We start from the raw sequence: 20,351 nt of genomic DNA on the forward strand, positions 1-20,351 counted from the left end.
TTCTCGCACACCTCTTGGGTGAGAGCAGTCAAGCCACCGTCTAAGAATGAAAAAAATAATAAGTTCAATCCAACGAAACGCAGCCAATACAAATGCCAGGCAAATCTCGTTCAAAAAAGAACTAAGTAATCGGCGTGGACTACTAGTTAGCATAGTATGCTTTCGAGCAGAGTGGTCAGGGGTTCGAGTCCTACTACAGTTCCGCTGCTGGCCAGATCTAGGTTTGCGACTCCAGGTCGATCGTTTCTTACCAAAGTTTGCCGATTTTTCTTATTTTCATCGAAGCGGTTTTAGAAAATTGGCAACCTTTACCCATCTCTCAGTACACGATCCTTGTAAAAATTGGCATCTTCTTACCAATCTCTCTTGCAAATCCCAAGTTATTCAACGCCTTGTGAATCGCCAATTTGATTATTAAAATGATGCAAAAATTTCTCCATAAATATCATTGTGGATGTTTGTATGAATTCGCATTGTATAAAAATGCTTATGTATGTATATTGATTGTATTGTATCTGTTTAAGTGCACTCGTCGCTTTGGAGCGAACAGTCAAGGCGAATGTTCCATGTTCTATGAAATAAATTAAATAAGCTTGAAACAAAACACACAATAAATCCATTTACATAGTTTTCAGAAATGAAGTGGCCAAACTTTGAACATGACTGACGACCGAATGTAAAAGTCGTTCCATTCACGACGTCCTACCCCCACTCCTCGGAAAAGGAACGGTCAGTACATGACCCTAAAGCGGACACCTATTCCGTGGAGATGGGCCTTCGTAAATATAACGGCCTCTACCTAATAATAAAGAGGGCAATACACATTATAACAAGCCTCACTAAAATTTTTTAGAACATTCGTCATGTAATCATAACCAGGGGCGGCTCGTTTTTAAGGGAAACGGGGGGGGGGGGGGGCACTGTCCCACACAAACTTCTCCTAACCAAAAAAGAAAAGAAGTTTTGTATATTGTTGGTGACTCAGCGACATTCAAAAAGTGTTTCATTATCCTGCTCACACAACCGAATCGTAATTCAGGGTTCCACGACATAAGGTCCAATGATATAAGATCCAACGACAAAGGTTCCACGAAAGAAGATCCACCCGATAGACATTCCGGGCAGTCATTTATCTACCGAGGTCCCGTGGGCGCCAGCTTCGGTTTGCTTGCTACTCTGGTAATGGTAAAAAAAGGCATTTTTCTTGCATAAAATGTTACCAAAAATATATTAAGTTAGATTTTTTGGAACAAAATGAATGTAGGGGAGGATTTAGCTACCTCGTGCCCCACCTGTTTTAAAGTTACAAGCCTCCCCTGATTATAACTAACGGTCCGACTAATGATCCATTTAAGACTTTAATTTGTATCGATTCCTAGCTAATCACATTACATGCATCAATTCTTACATGCATCAATACAAACCCTACTGTTTCATGCCTCGCACAGTATAAGTGAAACTTCTAAGTTGTTCCTTGACAATTGTAATACAAACAAACCGACGATGATGGCATAATAACAATTCAGGGCGTAAAGTTCCCAACGTTAAATAACAAATGACCGAATACGTAAATGATAACTTTCAAAGCGCGATATGCCTAATTATCCGGTGCAGCGCTGAAAGAAAACGAGTTTCATTAAAACTTCAGCGCTCTCGGTTTTAGCGCGTTAATAAAAACAAATTGTCGAATTTCACAATCGAGTTCGCAATATAAAAGCGACTTTATTTCCCATGGTTAATTATAATTTTCCGCGAATATTACTCGCACCGCCATTATGCGAGAGAATTTAGGACTGGGGGAGGGGGGGGGACAAAACCCACTATCGAGACCGGGACAAGTCTGGAAGCGAAACGGAACACGATATAATATAATTTACGACGTCTACGAATACCCAAAAAGTATACCTAATAATACCGTATATACATACATACATACATACTCACTATATCGCGAATGAAAATGCATTCTTAATGCGGATTTTAAATTACCATTGAATGACTCGAAAGAAAAAATAAAAAACCGCAAGGTAAATAAAATCGGATAGTCAAAGTACAAAATTAAATATATTGCATGCAATCATACTCGGTACGATTTTATCTCGAAAAGCATCATATCCTTTTTTAAAACAATGCGATAGTATTGTATTAGTAGCGTCAGAGATTTTAAAGACAATTTAAATCCAAATTTTTACATAAGCACGAGTTTTCAGTGGCGATATAAATATATTGTTGCGTAGGGGTGGTTTCAGGATCCAAATGACAGGTCAAAGTTACTTCACAGCATTTGTTTAACGATTTAAAAGGTCCACACGGATCCACAGCTCATTCCAGAATGATCCGATCTACCGTGTGTACTTCCTTATAAAGGACAAGTTGCACAGCATAGCTTCCCCAATCCACTAATGTGTCTATTGTCTAGGCACGCACATACTCGCCCAGGTCCATGAGAACTTCAGCGTATCCTTTATTCAGGCACTTACGGAGTCCCGTTAGCCTAAATCGGGGTCTCTATTGTTCACCCAAGATTGCGCTTACACAGTGGATACTATCTCTTATGTTCCTACGTTACAATATATATTAATGTTTCCAACAGGTTTCAAGAGAACGTGTCCTCTTTTTTACTTACCTCCTTTACGTTTTTAACAAAATTCTTTTGTTCTCAAAATGTTCTCTTTTTTTATTTAACCGACTTGAAAATATTTTGTAATAACTAAATAATCATTTACGATTTATTAATAATAAAATAAGCATATATGTTTAATTTGGAGCGTTCGAATTACGTAGTTCGTAGATTATTGGAAATCAACGAGCTCATTATTTAATAGATATTATGTATTAAAGATAATATAAGAAAATTTGAAAAATTGAAATCAGATCTAACCAATATTTATTTTTATTGATTACGTTTAATTTATGAGTGTTAACTATAATACATACAAATATATATTCTAATTCTAAGCGATCTTATGTTGAATTTTGAACTAATTGTTAGTATTGAGGCTGTATTATGATTTTTGCTAAAATTAAATATTTTTGAAAAATTGCCTCTTTTTTTACTTCCCTGTTGGCAACCCGATATGTATACATCTGATGGATCCTTTCAAAGTCGTTTCCCTGTGCATTTTCATATTAAAATGCGTCACGGACGATTTTTTGCAGACAAAGCCTTATTCTCGTACAGTTTGTCAAAAAGAGTACCTACTGCGAACTATTTTTAAAAAATAAAAAAAAAACAACTCAAAATCTTCGAAAAGATCATAAGAAAATATACAGTAAGAAAAATAAAAATATTGGCAATTGATTGCGGAATGACATAAAATGATACTAAAAAATACATTTGGACAATGTCACAGCAAAAAAGGGACGAAAGTAAAAAATTAAAAAAAAAAAATGTACCCGTATAAGAAATAAATTAATACTAAAAAAAAACAATTTAGAGCTATTGCACTATAAAAGGCAGGAGGGGGAATCAATACACGGCAATAAAGCATGGGGCACCGTTCATGATAGCAGTTTACGTGTGTTGTCTGTGAATCAATTGAGCATTCATTGGGTTATAAAAACGTGGTGTAGGGTCATGACCTTAAAAACACATTAATAAAATGGTCGCCATCGAAAAAAAAAGGGGGGGGGGGGAAGGCGAAGGAGGAGGAAAACAAACGTTGACGTTGCGAAGCAGTGAAAACGAACCCACATCTTACAAAGGAAAAACGATGTCAAACTGACAAAAAAAAAAGTTCATATATGAATTTTGGTTTGACGATTTAAGAAGCTCTGTATTAAACCGGAAATAAGCGTACAGCATCGCGTCCAGTGTTTGTTTACCCTTGCACTTGAGGCACCTCTGAATCATGCCAGTGGGCTCTCTCGACATGGGAACAATTGCCCAATCAAAAAGTGTAGTCGCGGTGACTAAAAGCATCCTCAAAGTGCACTCAATTTCTTCTACCTCGTTCTACAACTTACTTACTTCAAACTCCTAGAGACATACCAAATATAGGAGGGGGTCTTCCAATCTCAACAACCCAGAAAGGGTTCCTACACACAAACTTTCCTTGCTTACACACAAGATTTTCTTTACAAATTTGATTTTATGCACTCCAAGTAGGAATCCCAATCGAATATTCGAGTATTCGAATTATTCGTCTGATTTTTCAGCCATCTTTTATTCGAATATTTCATCAACTATTCGAATATTATTCGTGTATATATTTTTTTATAAAATAAATACAGAAAATCAACATGAAAAGAGTGATGACGAAGAAGCCGACGATTATGAAGAAAATGAATTATATAATGGGGATAATTGTGATGAAAATGAAGATAACGAAGATGAAATGTCTACATGTGAAGAAACGGATTTTTATTCATTAAATACGGAAATGTTGGAAGAAAATCACTTTTCGATCAATAATAATCTCAACGAAATTTTAGAAAACATCAGAAAAATAATACGAATATTTAAGAAATCACCGGCGAAATATACATTGTTACAAGAAATCATAATGAAAATAGAAAATAAAAAATTGAAAATATTATTGGATGTAAAAACGAGATGGAATTCAATGGCAACTATGATAAAACGATTTATTCAAGTTTACGAAAGTGTAAACATAGCACTAAAAGAATATAATTTCAATACTGTTTCCAAGAATTAAATTGATATTTTGTTTAATGTTCTTACTCCCGTTGAAACCGCAATCAAAGAATTAAGCAAAAATAGTGCATCCTTAATAACAGTAAAAGGAGATAATAATTTTTTATTTAAGAAGTTAGAAGAAATACGGTCTCAAACAACCAAAAAGTTTTCACGAATTTTAGAAAACAGAATGAATGATATTCCGTATTATATTTTGTAAATTTATTTTTAATTGCAATTTTCTAAATTTTACAACTATCTTTATATTATAATTTTACAAATTATCTATTTTATGTGGGCATTTTAATTTTATATACATACATATATTTTTTTAATTTTCTTAATAAGTTTTCTTTAAAATTGTGTTTTATTAATTGTAATATATTACATATATAAATATAATGTAATTTATGCTTAGTATATATGTAATTAACTTTTTTTCTAGTTTTCGAATACATATATTCGAATAGCTTTTGATTTACTATTCGATATTCGAATATTTGGGATCGTATTTCGTATTCGTTTCGAAACTAGCTATTCCGGATATCATATCCGCTTTTTACTATGTGCATAATTTTTGGTGTCTGATTCTCTCATGGCCGGTTTTATCATACAACCATATTAGACCAGATCAGTGACAAATAGACTGAAAGTTTGCTTGAAAATCAACCTATACCCATCTCCAAGCGATTCAAACATTGTGACACAAGACGAATCTCAATACGTAATAGATCTACTAATCGAGTCCAACCTACCAGACATTTCCATCAGTAACAAAGAAAAAATAAATAAAAAAAAAGTCACACTGTAAACACCTTTATCGATTGTACAAACGTCGTGAACTAAAAACCAAACATTTATTCTACAAAGAGGAAAAAATAGCAGATACGAAAAGACGAAAAACCCAAACGTTGCATGCTACATCCTACGTCTAGTTTGCAAATTGCGCACAATCACTACATTGACTGACGACGCTCGTGTGCATCATCAGATCAGTTCAGATCAGATCAGAATAGTACACGTGCACATATTATATGTATGTACATAAGCATTCGATGCGGATATTAGGTTGAAAACACGTGTCGAATTGTTCGAGACAGAGGAAGACCAAAGTCGAAAGACTTATGGATGTTTGACGGGTTTCTGTCGGCGGACCGCAAACACCTTATGGCGCACCGCATGACAGTTGTAAAATATACCGAAAAATCCGAGAAGCCATTAAAATACCGAAGAACTTACCGGAAAGACATTTGTAATGGGAATTAACCCCGGAGTGACGAGCAGTGTCGCAGACCCAACAGCGAATTTACAAAAGTTGAGGGACTTCTCAGTGGAGAATGCATCGATGCACTTGGCGTCGCTCGAATGGCGTGCGATCACTTCTGTTCGTATCAATCAATCAATCAACCAGTATACAACTAGAACTTACTGGTGTGAGCCTGTCATTCTGCCATCAAAGACAGTATAATTGTGTTCGATTGAGGCACACTTCTGAGGTAGAAAAACTTTTATAAACAGTTTCTTACCGAGCCTTACTTAACCCAACAGTTTTACTTACTAGAGCGTGGACCAAAATATGAACGCATTTACTAAAAACTTTCTATGACAATTTATTCTTTATTTGTGTCTCGGATTTAGAATCGATGAGAGTTACTTTACACAAAAGGGCTGTAGATTTATCTATTAAGCATGTATTGTAAAGAGTTAGAATTAAAAAAAAGAAGGCACTTTAAATGGGCATTTGAACGGAGAACACTTTAAATGGGCACTTTTAAAACAAATGCGCATTTAAACTGTGTGAAATAAAAAAATATATGATTTAAAAATATAAATGTACAATTAAAAAAATAATTTCTAATATAATATTACACATTAAAAAAAATAGCTATATAAAAAAATTATTAAACAAAAGAACACATAAAAAGTTTTATGTTCCTTTAATATAATATTTGTACAATTAAAAAATAAAATAAGCAATAATACTAAAAACTTATGATAAATAAATAAAAAAATAAAAAATACTTGATCATTTGAAAAATTACAAATCCATTGTTTTAATTAGATCAGCATGAAAGTTACATTCACAATAGAAAAATATAAAGCAAACTAAAATGAATGAAATGCGCATTAACGCTACGCATTAAAGGTCTCGCATATAGGATCGGCAACCATCCAAATTGGCTGTGTATAATAGGTGTTTAATCTTAATAACTCTATTATACTCAGTATCTCAGGTGTTAAGTCTTAATAACTGGTGTGTTACGAATTTGTGAATTGAAATTAAATTTTTTGTTGTTGAAATCGTGGGAGTTTTTCAATTATAACTTAAACTACGCACTTTTTAATTTTTAAATGATAGAAGCTTTTTTTATTCCATACTACAAATACAATTGTTCAATATAACATTTTTTATTTAACAGAAATATATTTATTTAATGCGCAAATGATTCATTCTAAGGGGCAAAGTTATTTTTTTAACTGCACCGTTACATTGTACCCCTTAAGAACTTATTAATTAACAAGATATTCTAATATATGGGATAAAATTTATAAAAATGGCCTGCCTAAAAATGAGTCTAAAAAGGTTGAAACGCGCTGATATAGAGGTGTTTATAAAGACCGACTCCCACTACGCGGAAAAGATGAGCAAACTCAGACTTAGTATCGACCTTAGGGGTAGGCCATTACAGACGGAATAAAACCAGTTGCAAATCGTACACAGTGCAACTCTTTTTAGTTAATAGCGTGGAGGAAACAAGTGGAGGAGACACCAGTACGCTGAAAAGCACTGCTGAATCCAGAAATCTTCATGAGATATGACTGAAAACATCTTCAAAGCATTGCAGAAACCATTCGATCGCATCAACAGCCACTGTTGCGCGTGAATTAAATGGCGTGACCATTTACGACAACTTTGAAGATGATTAAGTGGCGCTAAATAGATACAGCTACCAATTAATTTTTACAAACTTTTTTCACAAAACCGTTACGTTCGCAAATCAGCTCCGACAAAAACCAGTAAAATATAAACTTGTCGGCGAAAAATTGGGACAAATCGATATAAAAACAAGGAAAGAAGGTGGAACAATAAAAAAGACCCATACATATCAAACACGGTGAATAATTAAATTTTAGAAGCGGTACTTTTATGGTAAAATACTTGAATATTAGGTATTCGTGTCGTATGCGGTCTTCCGTTATGTGCAAGGCCTGCCTTTCAGTGTTGGTTTTTGACCTTGAGATCTCATAAGAGAGTTATTCTAGATCTTTTTTCAGCATATGTAAGATTCAGCATACGACTTGAGAAAATCGTTTCAAATGACAAATCGTGTAGCTCAGTGACTGAAAGGACTCAAGCTATATCTTTTGACATCGATTGAAATAATCTATCAGTGAAATAAAAAAAATGAATATGAGAAAGAAAAGCTCTTTATATTAAGTAAATAAGATTGTAAAAAAGAGCTTTTACCACTGTTTAATTGATTTTCAAAGAGGTTGTAGAAAGACGATTTTGGGTAGCTAGCTGTCATCGCTTCGATCTGACCCAAGATTCCGATGTATATTTTAATGAGTTCGTTGATGATTAAGCACCTCTAGTTTCATGTCGGAGGTATTAGCTTACTTCAATGTTAGCAAGATATCAAAGCGACCAATTGAAAGTGGTTTAAAATCAGATCATAATTTTTTGACGGGCTGGAATATCACTGAACCAACAGAGTGAAGTTACTAAAAAGCTTGTAAAAAATCATACAATGTATGATTTTAAGTACTTCTGTGGCCAGATCTAGATACGAAACGGTTCCTCGGATATGGGCTATAACCTATAATATATGTATATATATAATATATAAAAAAACGGACGTGATGTGTGTATGTTTGTGGCAAAGCGCGGACACACAACCAATCAGTGCCAAGTATTCGAGGCGCGGGGAAGTGGGGGAGGGGGGTGACGCGTCATTTGACAACAGGCATGTGCGACGTTGGGCCGAGTCACGGGTGATACAGCCACGGCGACGCGCGCCTATAAATTACATTACATTATAATTATATGTATGTAACGGGTGACCGTAAAAAAGTCGAAAATGTTCGTTTACCATGCATACATATGAAAAACGGTTAGTATATATATCAGTGGCGTGCGGTAAAAATTTTCGATTTTCGATCTTTGCCTTCCGATATTTGCTTTTTCGACCTTTTCAATTTCGGTGCCGTGAGGTAGACCCATTTGTAACATATGTATAACTTTATTTTAATTCGTGTATCAATTCCTTTCCGAAACCACCCGTTGAAATCAACCGGCACAACACTAGTACTCTATATTGTTTGATTCTGATGTCAATTTATGTTTGTATTTGTTTATGTTTTGGCCATAGTGTCGATTTGGAGCAACCTGTCATGGTAAAAAACAACATGATAGATATAGCAAAAAGGAAACAATTGATCATTAGACCTGATTGGAGTGTTGAACCTCAGCGCATGTTCCGTTCCGAGTGCAATGATTGTCCCGAGGACGACAATGGCCTCTGATTCAGTGCGAAAGGGGATTAAGCAAAAAAGCAACAAAAATCAAACAATAAATAAACAAACAAACATGGCGAAAAGCGGTCGCCAACCGTCGGCCTTGGGTTATCGCCGGATTACCCGACGACCGGTTTTCGATTCCTAGAATCGCCGTTACGAAACAACAGTTGAAACAGATATTAAAACGGTCGAAGCGAACAGGTCTGGAAAGTCCGACTGGTGTCTCTACGTGGGATGGTACCAAATTCAAAGTTCCGAAACGGACGAGATGGGGTTAAAGTTAAAATACCGAAGCGAATCTCCGCTTCTTGGAAAAGAGCTGGAGGACCACACGGCAACCGTGAAATCGCCCAAGAGTTCGAAAACTACGAGAAAAAAACCCCCCTCTTTATTGGGTCGTTACAGTCGATCGGTAAGTAGCGTCGAAATTGTTGACATTTTTCTTATGGGAATTGCTTATCTGCGCAATAAAAAGTTTATTACTTGTGTGGGTTACACATAAGTGCCGAGTGACAATGTTAGAGAAAGTGTGTTTTTTTGTTTACATAACATTTGAAGTGGCTTAACCTTTTGAGTAGTGAGTTAATTTGAACACCAGAAACGTCTCAGGAGTGAGTTTTTTTTTCGGAATCAACTGACTTGAAAAATCCGAGCGAACACTCTTATTTTGTGGGAAGTTTTAAAGTTGACATATTTCGCTCGATTATATGATTGATTTATTGCCCGGCGGCGGTTTTGCCTTGCATCTCGAACCAAATTCTCTCGAAAATAAATCTATAATTTTACGCTAAATTATTTTTATGAGGGTCAAATGAAATAAATTTAGTCAGAGGTTTCAATGTTATTCGTTCGGAACATATTTTATAGTTTTTACACGTGGAAAATATTACTTTGGAAAAAAAATTGTCATCATGTTCAGTCATAAAAATTTAACTGGCTTTCACGCCTCGTTAAATTTGGTTTCTTTATTCGAATACAAAAATATATATACACAAGAGTGAAAGAGAAACCTCAGCAACACTTGAAAAAAAACGAGATGCAAATATGTCGAACAATGAGAGAGGTAGAGTATTTTGAGTGATTGAACGTGTCAAATCGTACAAGTACGGCCGTACTCTGGCGGGGCCATTTTTCTTGCCACGTACCCGTACGGCCGTACTCCTCAAAGGGTTAAGCGATGATCCAAATTGAGGAAGCGGAATGTAAATATCGCTCCCGTCTTACACACAACGGTTCTAAGTTCCATGAACTGTTATAAGTAGAGGTTGGAATCTGAAGGGGCCGGAAACGTGCCGCTTATTGTTCCATTGTTGTAAATCCTTTGTAAAAAAGGTTCGGCAAACCTTTAACAATGCATTTACAATCATATGTATGAACAATAAACAGCCCCTTCAGATTCCGGTCTCTAGTTATAAGATTTGGGAGAGGTAGATTGACCCAATATTTTCAAGATAGCTTCAGAACAGGAAGAAGAAGCATCGAAATCAAAAAGCAGAACATTACTAAAAAAAAATAAGGCAATGAAGGAAGGAGACAGACCAATTGATAGAACCACTATTTCCCGTCATTTTAAACAGGCTCTTACAATCAGAACCATAAAAGGCAAAATGTCGACGAGCATGAATGAAACTGCACTCATCCTTGTCACAGTACATTTCAGAGCATAATGCCATGCCAGTCAATGTATCATGCATCTACATGCCTATCAATGTAGAGCCAACCCAGGACTTGTAAGAATCAGCCTCGGAACCGTGACTTTTGGTTGGAATAAGGGCGAAAACACACTGAGTGCTACGTGGTACGTGTTGTTTTTTTATAGATACTTTTAAACATGCGAAAAAAACGCAGCACCCCTAGCCCATATACATGGTACACAGTCACAAAAATCACCCCCTGGAGTGTTTTCGGTGATATTTTATCCCTGCTTGACAGTGGTCGATAATGGTAAATCCCACATTTGAAGAAATGTTGTAGAAACTTGTCGGTTGCATATGGATATGCAAACACGTGCGACCTCTTAGGGTGAAAACACACAGCAATGAACGTGACACGTGAAACGTCCACAAGTTCTCCTATATTTCTTTAAATATGGGATACACCGTTATCGATCACTTTCAAGCAAGGATAAATACAAGGATACAATTTTACGGAAACACTCCAGGGGGTAATTTTGGGACGGCGTGCCACGAATCTGTGCAAGGCACGCCACATTTTTTTCGCACGTTAAAACTATCTAAAAAAAACTACGTGCTACGTTCATCGCCGTGTGTTTTCGCCCTTAAACATATGCATTCAGCACGTGCAAGTACACCCGAACATCCACTGTTTACGGTCATAGCGGGAAGCCGAGGACACGTGACATCCCATACCACCCAGTGTTTTTTCGCCCTAAACCCAACCAACTCATTTCAGACTCCCACAAATTCGACAAGGACAACACGCTTCAAGATCCAACAGATCCAAGCAGGAGAGTATGTATTACAAAATCTCGCGTTGCGTTCGATGAGCAATCGCCGCAGTTTAGACATTGAAACACCCACGCGAAAGCAACATCAGTTTTGAATTAAGTGGAAACGCTTGTAACAAGACAGGCAGTTCTTTTCAGAAGTGCATCTTTGCAATGGAGGTAGCTTTGAAACGCTAGCACTTTCAGAGTTCAGGATGTGGTACCATTTTTGGTGCTCTCCCACGAACACCGCTCAATTTTTCCCTTTGTGCTCCATGTCGCTTCGCAATTTCGTAACGTTCCGGTCGATGGAACAGTTTCGACGTGGATATCTTTCATCCATGTGTGCAATGTGGGACAAAACGGCACGCGTACCAGCTGTTGGTCTCCACCAAGTGTAGAGCTTGACCGTCTCGTGTACATCCGAGGACGTGCCATTGCACCGACCTGGGTGTTCACGTGGATTCTAAAAACATCAACACACACACACGAGAGTAATAATATCCTTTGTTTTTATTCCAAAACACCCACCCGCCCACCGGCAAACGTGGGTAACTGACAGTGATCGATTCAAATTGCAGCTCTCATAATTGAACCAGGAAACGGAAGGATCGATGGTGGCCGACGATATAATTAGCGAATGTCCAGAAGCAACTTTCACTTTGAGATAGTGCACATTATCGATCGAGAATTCAATATGTACTAGAGAGTGAGTAAATCGAAACCGTCTTGTATTGGTTTACATGGGTATTCTAAAATTTCCGACACATTCGATACGTGGAAAGAATTCGCGCCATAGCAAAACATCTGTTACTGGTGGATATTGGATATGAATCTCTGCACCCAATGGTGGTTCGGTTCGGCGAGCCTCTCCATACCAGATATATCTAGAATCACTAAATATTTGCAACTACCTAGTACCGCAGATTGTATCCTGGATTCAAATTCTGGTAGCAGTTACAAAATTTACCATATTCTTTCTCGTTACAATTTGAAGAACTCACTTCCTTGTGGAGTACTGCAGTCTTTTAATGCAGTTCTGAGAAAGTCAGTCCTCAAAAAAGGTTGTAAAAAGAAACAAGTAAAGCTAAATGGAGGTCGAACATATGTACAAATTGAGGAAAACTGCCCAAAATATATCCAACCGGCTCAAAACAGCGGCACACTAGGCAAGTGCCTAGTTTTAATAAAAAGGGCGGCAGACTAGTGCATGAATTAAAAAAAAAACTTAATTTTTCTTATCGAAGTCACAATACTGATTGTAAAAAAACGAGGAACGCAGGAAGCCCCTTCTTACTTTCACTTACGATTTCTAGTCGGAAGAAATTTGGGTTAATATAATGAAACTATGCATGTATGTAGTAGATTTACATGCATGCAAAGTAAATCTACTATACTCTAACGAACGAATAAAATCAGCTTTGGAATCATTGCTTTTAGCATCATCATAGAATGTATGAATAAAATTTAGTACATGTGTGGTTTAAAGCATATCAAACATGATAATTACCTCCTTACATGCAAAGAAAATGTGATTCTAAGCCTTGTATATACGCATATAAGATCTTTGTGCTAGTAGCCATAAGACCTATCAGACTGATGAGGTCAATGTTTTTCTTATGTAAGGTTACTCTTTCTGTTTAGATGTCCTATTCGTCGAGACCGCTACACACATAGTTACGCCATCGTTCCGATACTGAATAAGATCAATACTTTTACTATAGCATAAACTCTGGAGCAACTTGTAGAACAAGGAGACACTGGACATGGCGAGCGGGTATCATTTTAAAATTGGACTGGTGAATCAGTATGGTCAAATTTCATAGGAAACGCATTTTCGTCATAGCGAATATAGCATGTCCTAATGTGGAATCGCACGTGTACAGAATTCAAACGATTTTAATTAATGAAGAACTGGTTCAAACTAGAATTTTTAGTTTTTATGACAATTTATATTGGATCGCAATGGACAAAGTATGTAGGACAGACGCGCATACAAGATATTTTTCTAGAGGTGGTCCACCCTAGGATGACATGTTGGGATGAGGACTATTTCATTTTTTTTTTCCACTGTGACACAATTCATACATTCCGAGAACAAGAATGAGAACATTACACATTTTTATTTTCCAATTAAAATATATCAATCGATTTTAGGGGCGGTCCGAACCAATTGAACCCCCCGCTCTCTGTGTGCGCGTCTTTCAATACGAATGTGACTAAAAAAGTTGCAGGTTTTTTCTCGTTATTATTGTATTTGAAGCCAACGTACAAAAGTTATTAAGGTTGAATAAATCATTGATTTATATTTTTGTTGTGTAAAAAATAATGTTATTAAGAAAAAACAAGATGGAGGAAGTTTCAAATTTGAAAAGATTAATTCTGAAACAAACGAATGAATACGTGTATGTTTATTCATTTGAATTTAAAAAATGATGTTGCTAATAGTTGTTATTGGGCGGGTGGTCATTAGGGCAATGACACAAAACAATACACGTTCCAACCAGGGCTCGAAATGGACGGGAGCGCATGGGAACGCCGCTCCCTCTCGTAAAATCCAGAAACGTAGCTCTTTCTCTCGTGAAAAATCCTATATTTCCACACCCTTTCGTAAATCTAAAAATTGTTCAGTCTGGCATGTCTCTCTGATGAAAAAACTTGAATTTAGGGAACGTATCTAATTTGAAGGAACCCTGACTTATCAGTCATCACTATTGAGCGGACCGGAAGCGTGCCGTTCATTGTTAATTGTTCGCCGTGCTTTGTTAAAGGCCGAACCTTTTTTTGCACTCTAGTTTTGTGAATAGACCTAAAACGCCCTGATTCCTGGAAAAAGCACGCTCCCTATCCGCCCTTTAATTATAACTAAAGAGCGGACCAACTTTGCGCCGTTCTTTGTTAATTTTTATGATGAACCTTTTTTTATTTTGTTTGCCCTGTTTCCTGGATAATAGACCCAAAACGCCCTATTTCCTAGAAAAAGCACGCTTCCGGTCCTACCTCTAATTATAACAGATGCTCTCTTGCATACAACAATACTGAATGCAAGAGGATTTTTACGAATTAAACAAGAGCCATAACTAGAGGTAGGATAGTCACAGTGCTATCCATTGTTCGGCAAACCTTTGAACAATACACGGCCCCCTCAGGCTCCGGTGACTAGCCATAACGCCCCAAAAGCATATTGCTCTAATCACAATCCGCTGTCTAGCTATAATATAAACCTTTATTGTAGTCAACAACATCTCGGCTGATCCAATGCAATTATTCCAGATGGCGATCTTCACGATCTATAATGTATACCATTTACTTTGTATAATACTTGTATCAAATGTACAATGTTTCTGGCCAGGAAGGTGCATTGGGGCAGTGGTGTCACCCCAATTGTGGAACAACCGGTTCCCAATTTTTTTTTCAATCCACATATATACATACATATACGTATATATTTCGAAAAAGTGTATTTTCTCTCTAACTCCTATGTAATCGACTGCGACCTTTTCGAAGTTGTAACCATCGACAACAATTTTCAAGATTTGTATAATTTTTGACCAAAATTATATGAATCTTTAGATTTCTAACGGGTTTCCGGAAACTTTTGATTTTTAACAACGGGTTTCCGGAAACCCATGGAAACCATTAGGGTTACCTGTTAGGCCTTCCTGGTATAGATTAAAAAATAACAAAAAAAAGGTATCTAAAAAAACACGTACCACTTACCACTCTGTGTGTTTTCGCTCTTTTTTATTACTAACTAGCTGAACCCTGCATGCGTTGCAATGCCACAATAACGCATGCAATTCCCGTTTCCGTTCCCGTTCCCATTTGTCGGAAAACGCAGGCAGCGAACACATTTGAAATTATTGCGTTGCAATGACACTCATTCCCGTTTTTTTTACATAGTAATCTTTCCGGACATGCACACAACAAATCATGAAAGTTTCATTGTAATCGGTTCAGTGGTTTTGCAGCCTATTCGAGACACACACACACACACAGACATTCATTTATATATATATATAGACTAGCTGAACCCGGCATGCGTTGCAATGCCACAATAACGCATGCAATTCCCGTTCCCGTTCCCATTTGTCGGAAAAACACAGGCAGCGAACACATTTGAAATTATTGCGTTGCAATGAAACTCGTTCCCTTTCCCGTTGCGATTTTTTTCCACAGTAATCTTCCCGGACATGCATACAACAAATCCTGAAAGTTCCATCGTAATCAGTTCAGTCGTTTAGGAGCCTATACGAGACACACAGACAGACATTCAATTTTATATATGTACATATATAGATTACTAACCTCTTCTTACTTTCACTTTTTATTAATTACCATTAGGGAAAAATTTTGTCTCTTATCCGATCGTTTTCATACTTTGCCATTTTGCTCATTTTGGCCATCAATATAAGTGGAAGAATCATCCGCCATTACGATGGTGAAAAATAATCGTAATAGACACGTTTGAACTTCTCCCTGACGTTGTTTATCCAGCGTTTTTTTTAGCCTCTTCTCACTTTTGTTGTTCCATTGTTGAAGAGACCGGAACCGAACATTTTCGATCAAAATTTTCACGGGATCAAGTTTGCCAACCGTCGCGGGAAAACACGATCGCCATGTTTATTTATTTTACACACACAAACCATTCGATTTATTTGATTTGAGTGCGGATCGACGGGATCGTTGAACTTCCGAAAAGAGTAATCGCACACAAAACACACAAAGGAGGAAGACGATACGTATTGCGAGTGGGGTTTCGGGTTTCCCGTTATTTCTCAGGGCAAAGTTGTCAACGGACGGACGGCTGTTTTGAAAAGTGGAAGGGAAGGGTGAGGGGTGTTCAATGGCGAGGGGTGTTTAATGTTTTGGCCGAAAGCGCTGAAAAAGCATTCAGTGGTCGGGAGGGAGGGGGGGAGTGGAGTGGATCGATACGGGGCGGAGGGATGGGGAACAACAATGCGCGGGGAGGGAGGCGAAGCCGCTAAAAGCCGGGGGGGCGAAGGCGACTCGGCTCGGCTCACCTGTGTCGTGGCTCGGCTCCACTCGGCAGCCAATAATTGTCACTAGATATTAACCGTTCTGTCGAAGCACTACGTCACGACTGGCGGGCAACAGTCGCAGATCGCAGATCGCAGACACCTGGCGCACGTACAGTTGCGAGTCGCGCTTCGAGAGCATTTCGCGCGCCGACACGCTTCGCTACGACCGCGACCACTCTCCACCGCGACCGGCGCTCTACTGATCGCGGCTTCGACTATTCCCCCCCACTCGCCGATATTGCACAAGGGGCATGCTCGTCGAAGCGCCGGTTTATCTTCGTTCCCTTCTGCGACAATATTCAAAAACACGGAACTTTAAGTTTCTATCTAATATATATATGGGTCTACCTCACGGGACCGAAAGTGAAACGCCCGAAAACGCAAATATCGGAAGGCAAAGATCGAAAATCGAAAGATATAAAAAAGGGTCTCTCCCCCCCCGTCGTACATACTCACTTAATTTGTGCGAGCGGGATACAACAGGAACAAGAGGAACAGGCTTTTCCTCCCGTATTCTGCGCGCGCACATTAAACAAGGCTGTATGACAAAAAGAGAGATAATTTTACCGCATACCACTCATATATATGTAGATAGTACCGTTTACCGTGCACCCTTTTTTCGGCTTACGATCTTTCGATTTTTGATCTTTGCCTTCCAATATTTGCGTTTTCGGGCGTTTCACTTTCGGTCCCGTGAGGGAGACCGCTAATATATATATATATATATATATATATATATATATATATATATATATATATATATATATATATATATATATATATATATATATATATATATATATATATATATATATATATATATATATATATATATATATATATATATATATATATATATATATATATATATATATATATATATATATATATATATATATATATATAATTTCGAAAGACACTTTGTATGTAGCCAGCAGCATAGCTCGGTCGTTAAGCTTCTGCCTAACACCGAGAGGCGCTGGGTTCGATCCCATGAGCTGACCTCGATTGAAAAGAATTTTTCTGAGTATATCTGTAGTGCTGCTGGTCAGATCTGGATATTCGTGACTCCAGGTCGATCGTTTTCTATCAGAGTTTGCCAATTTTCTCTGATTTCATTATTGAAACGGTTCCCGATTAAAAATTGGCTGAAAACCTTCCTACCTACTATGTCACCACTATTTGAGTATGATTAATGTACAATAACATTTATGTACAATTCATAGATGTCTCGTTAATTTGCGAATTTTCAGTGTCTCGTAATTCAGCGACGTATATAATAAAAATGCTGTATTAATTGTAATTGGCTAGGAAGGCGCATTGGGGTTTACCTGTGAGGCTTTCCTGGTATAAAAATGTAATAGATATAATAAAAGTATGTAACAGAGAAATGTTATAATAATAGAAGTGGCATTAGGCGTCGTATTGTTGTAAGGGGAAAAGGTCTGTGGACCTATCATAATAATTTGCGCGGTAGTCGTATTTGATGCTTGGGGCCGACGTATGTCCGATTTTTTATTAATTTTACTCGCAAGATTGGCAAGTGCATCGTTAAAAATTACACAATGCATTCAAAAACACACAATAAACAATATGGGATACATTTTTATAAGTAAATTAATCATTTAAGCAATTATTCAATTAACATCGTAGTTTGACAGTTTTTAAGTGTCATGACGACTGCATGCATTCTAGATACAATTTCAGGAGTGGCACCAGAGAAGTGTAAAAATTATTTTTAAATAAATGTAAAAAAATTTCTCTTGGTGGTACCGAATAATCAATTATAATAATAACCAATTATTTAAGTTCAATTAATAAAAACATCATTCATTTTATGTATATTATACATAGTTTTGTTGAAACTATACATTACACGTAAATTTAAGAGTTCCCAAATACAGACAAATGCAAAAAAAAATTATTATAACACTTCTCTGGTATGTAAGGTTTGGGTGGTAGAATCAAGAAAAAACCTGTATACACATTGTTTGCTATCAATATATCCTCTTGAAAAATCTACGAGCATTTAGCGCAATCTATTGGAAATTAATTTAATTAATAAAATAATTTTCCTATTGATGTTTTATAAATGTATACACCCGATGAAATTTTCATCGGGTCTATCGCTAGTAAACTTTAAAGAAATGATATGATTCTTCGTTTGTCTGATTATATTTCATTTATGAAACCTTTTTTAGTCCCAATTTTGATTAAATGATAGTAAATAATGGGTTTTTATTTTATTGCGAATGAATTTATATAAAACCTCGATGGAAATGACTAAATTTGTAATTTTTATTATGACTTACTAATTACTACGAAATATTGTATTAATTATTACAAAACAACAACTCAGGTTTAAACGGTGTAGAGGTGGTTAATAATTTTGTCTATCTAGGGTCACTCATATTCAAAAACGGTAGCAGTGAACTGGAAATACGGCGCCGGATTATCTTAGCAAAATCGCTGTCACAGTTGAGGAAATAAAAATCAAGGATAGACTGTCTACAATTTGCATGAGACAAATATTACAGTTCTTCGGCCATATTGCTCGAAAATAAAAATCTCAGATTATACGGAGACTCGTGAACGCCGAGAAATAATTAAAATTTTTATAAATTATTGAATATACAAAGAATTGTAATTTGATACCGCCAAAAATCTTAGCTAAAAAGCTCGCTTCGAATATAGAGACTGGTTCGATAATAATTCCGCAAAAAGCGATCTCGCGCAAGTCACTAAAATCTCGATCACGGAACATCTGGCATCCAAAAACTCCATCAATCGAAATCTAGCCACGCGAAATATTGAACCAAAGAGAACTCGAGTGTCAGATGTTCCGTGATCGAGATTTTAGTGACTTGTGCGAGATCACTTTTTGCGGAATAATCCGTTTACCGTAGAGATCATAGCTTTAAGTAACGAAAATTGTAACCATTCAAAAGATCGAAATGTCACGATGAAAACGGTAAACGGACTACTAGTCATATGTGAACCAGTCACAGGACAACCGGTCATACGTGATCACCCGTCACACTAAAACTGGTCACACCCGAAAATTAGTCACGAAAAAACTGCCAATTTTTAATTTTTGGGTGTGACCAGTTTTTTCGTGACCAATTTTCAGGTGTGACCAGTTTAAGGGTGTGACCAGTTTTAGTGTGACGGGTGATTACGTGTGACCGATCTAGAGCGACCGGTTCACATTTATTTATTTATATAGCAAACTGCCAATACATATATGGGGGATGAACGAATGAGACGACTGGCATGTTGAATGCACGTGTTTATTATATGACAGCTGAAGGCAGAGTGAGTAGCGGCTCTCCGAATCCAGCCGAGTTGGTCCCCACTCGCAGGAAGGCAATCAAACTCGACCATGTCGTATAGCGAGCCGCCACATATATAACACAAAATAATAACAAAAAAATTATAAATCATCTTCCACAAAGGTATCCATTAACACCCTTCAAGAAAGCAGCAATGTTATTAGAACTTCTAATGCCTTCAGGAAGGGCATTATACATTTGAACATCTCTGTGAAAAACACCTCCTGCAGTTTTAACTTTCTTAACTGTACCTATAATTAATTTATTCCTATTTCTCGTTTTATAATTTGACTAGTAATCACCGAAACGATGAAAACACACAATTCGGTGAAGAATAAATTTTTATTATAATTAATAATTCAATTTTGAGT

The 20,351-nt window shown here is 36.9% G+C and overlaps 1 protein-coding gene across 1 annotated transcript in view; it reads right to left on the reverse strand.

Annotated features, from left to right (window-relative positions):
- The window catches only part of siz (Brefeldin-resistant Arf-GEF family protein schizo), a 107,541-nt gene extending 90,688 nt beyond the window's left edge, over window positions 1-16,853 (reverse strand). The window contains exon 1 of the mRNA XM_077440821.1: window positions 16,631-16,853. The gene's annotated coding sequence lies outside the window, so the exon portion shown is untranslated. The remainder of the gene's footprint in view (window positions 1-16,630) is intronic.
- Window positions 16,854-20,351: the final 3,498 nt, after the last annotated feature.

This window comes from Arctopsyche grandis, chromosome 11 (genome assembly GCF_051622035.1).
Source record: "Arctopsyche grandis isolate Sample6627 chromosome 11, ASM5162203v2, whole genome shotgun sequence".
NCBI classification, from domain to species: Eukaryota; Metazoa; Arthropoda; class Insecta; order Trichoptera; family Hydropsychidae; genus Arctopsyche; species Arctopsyche grandis.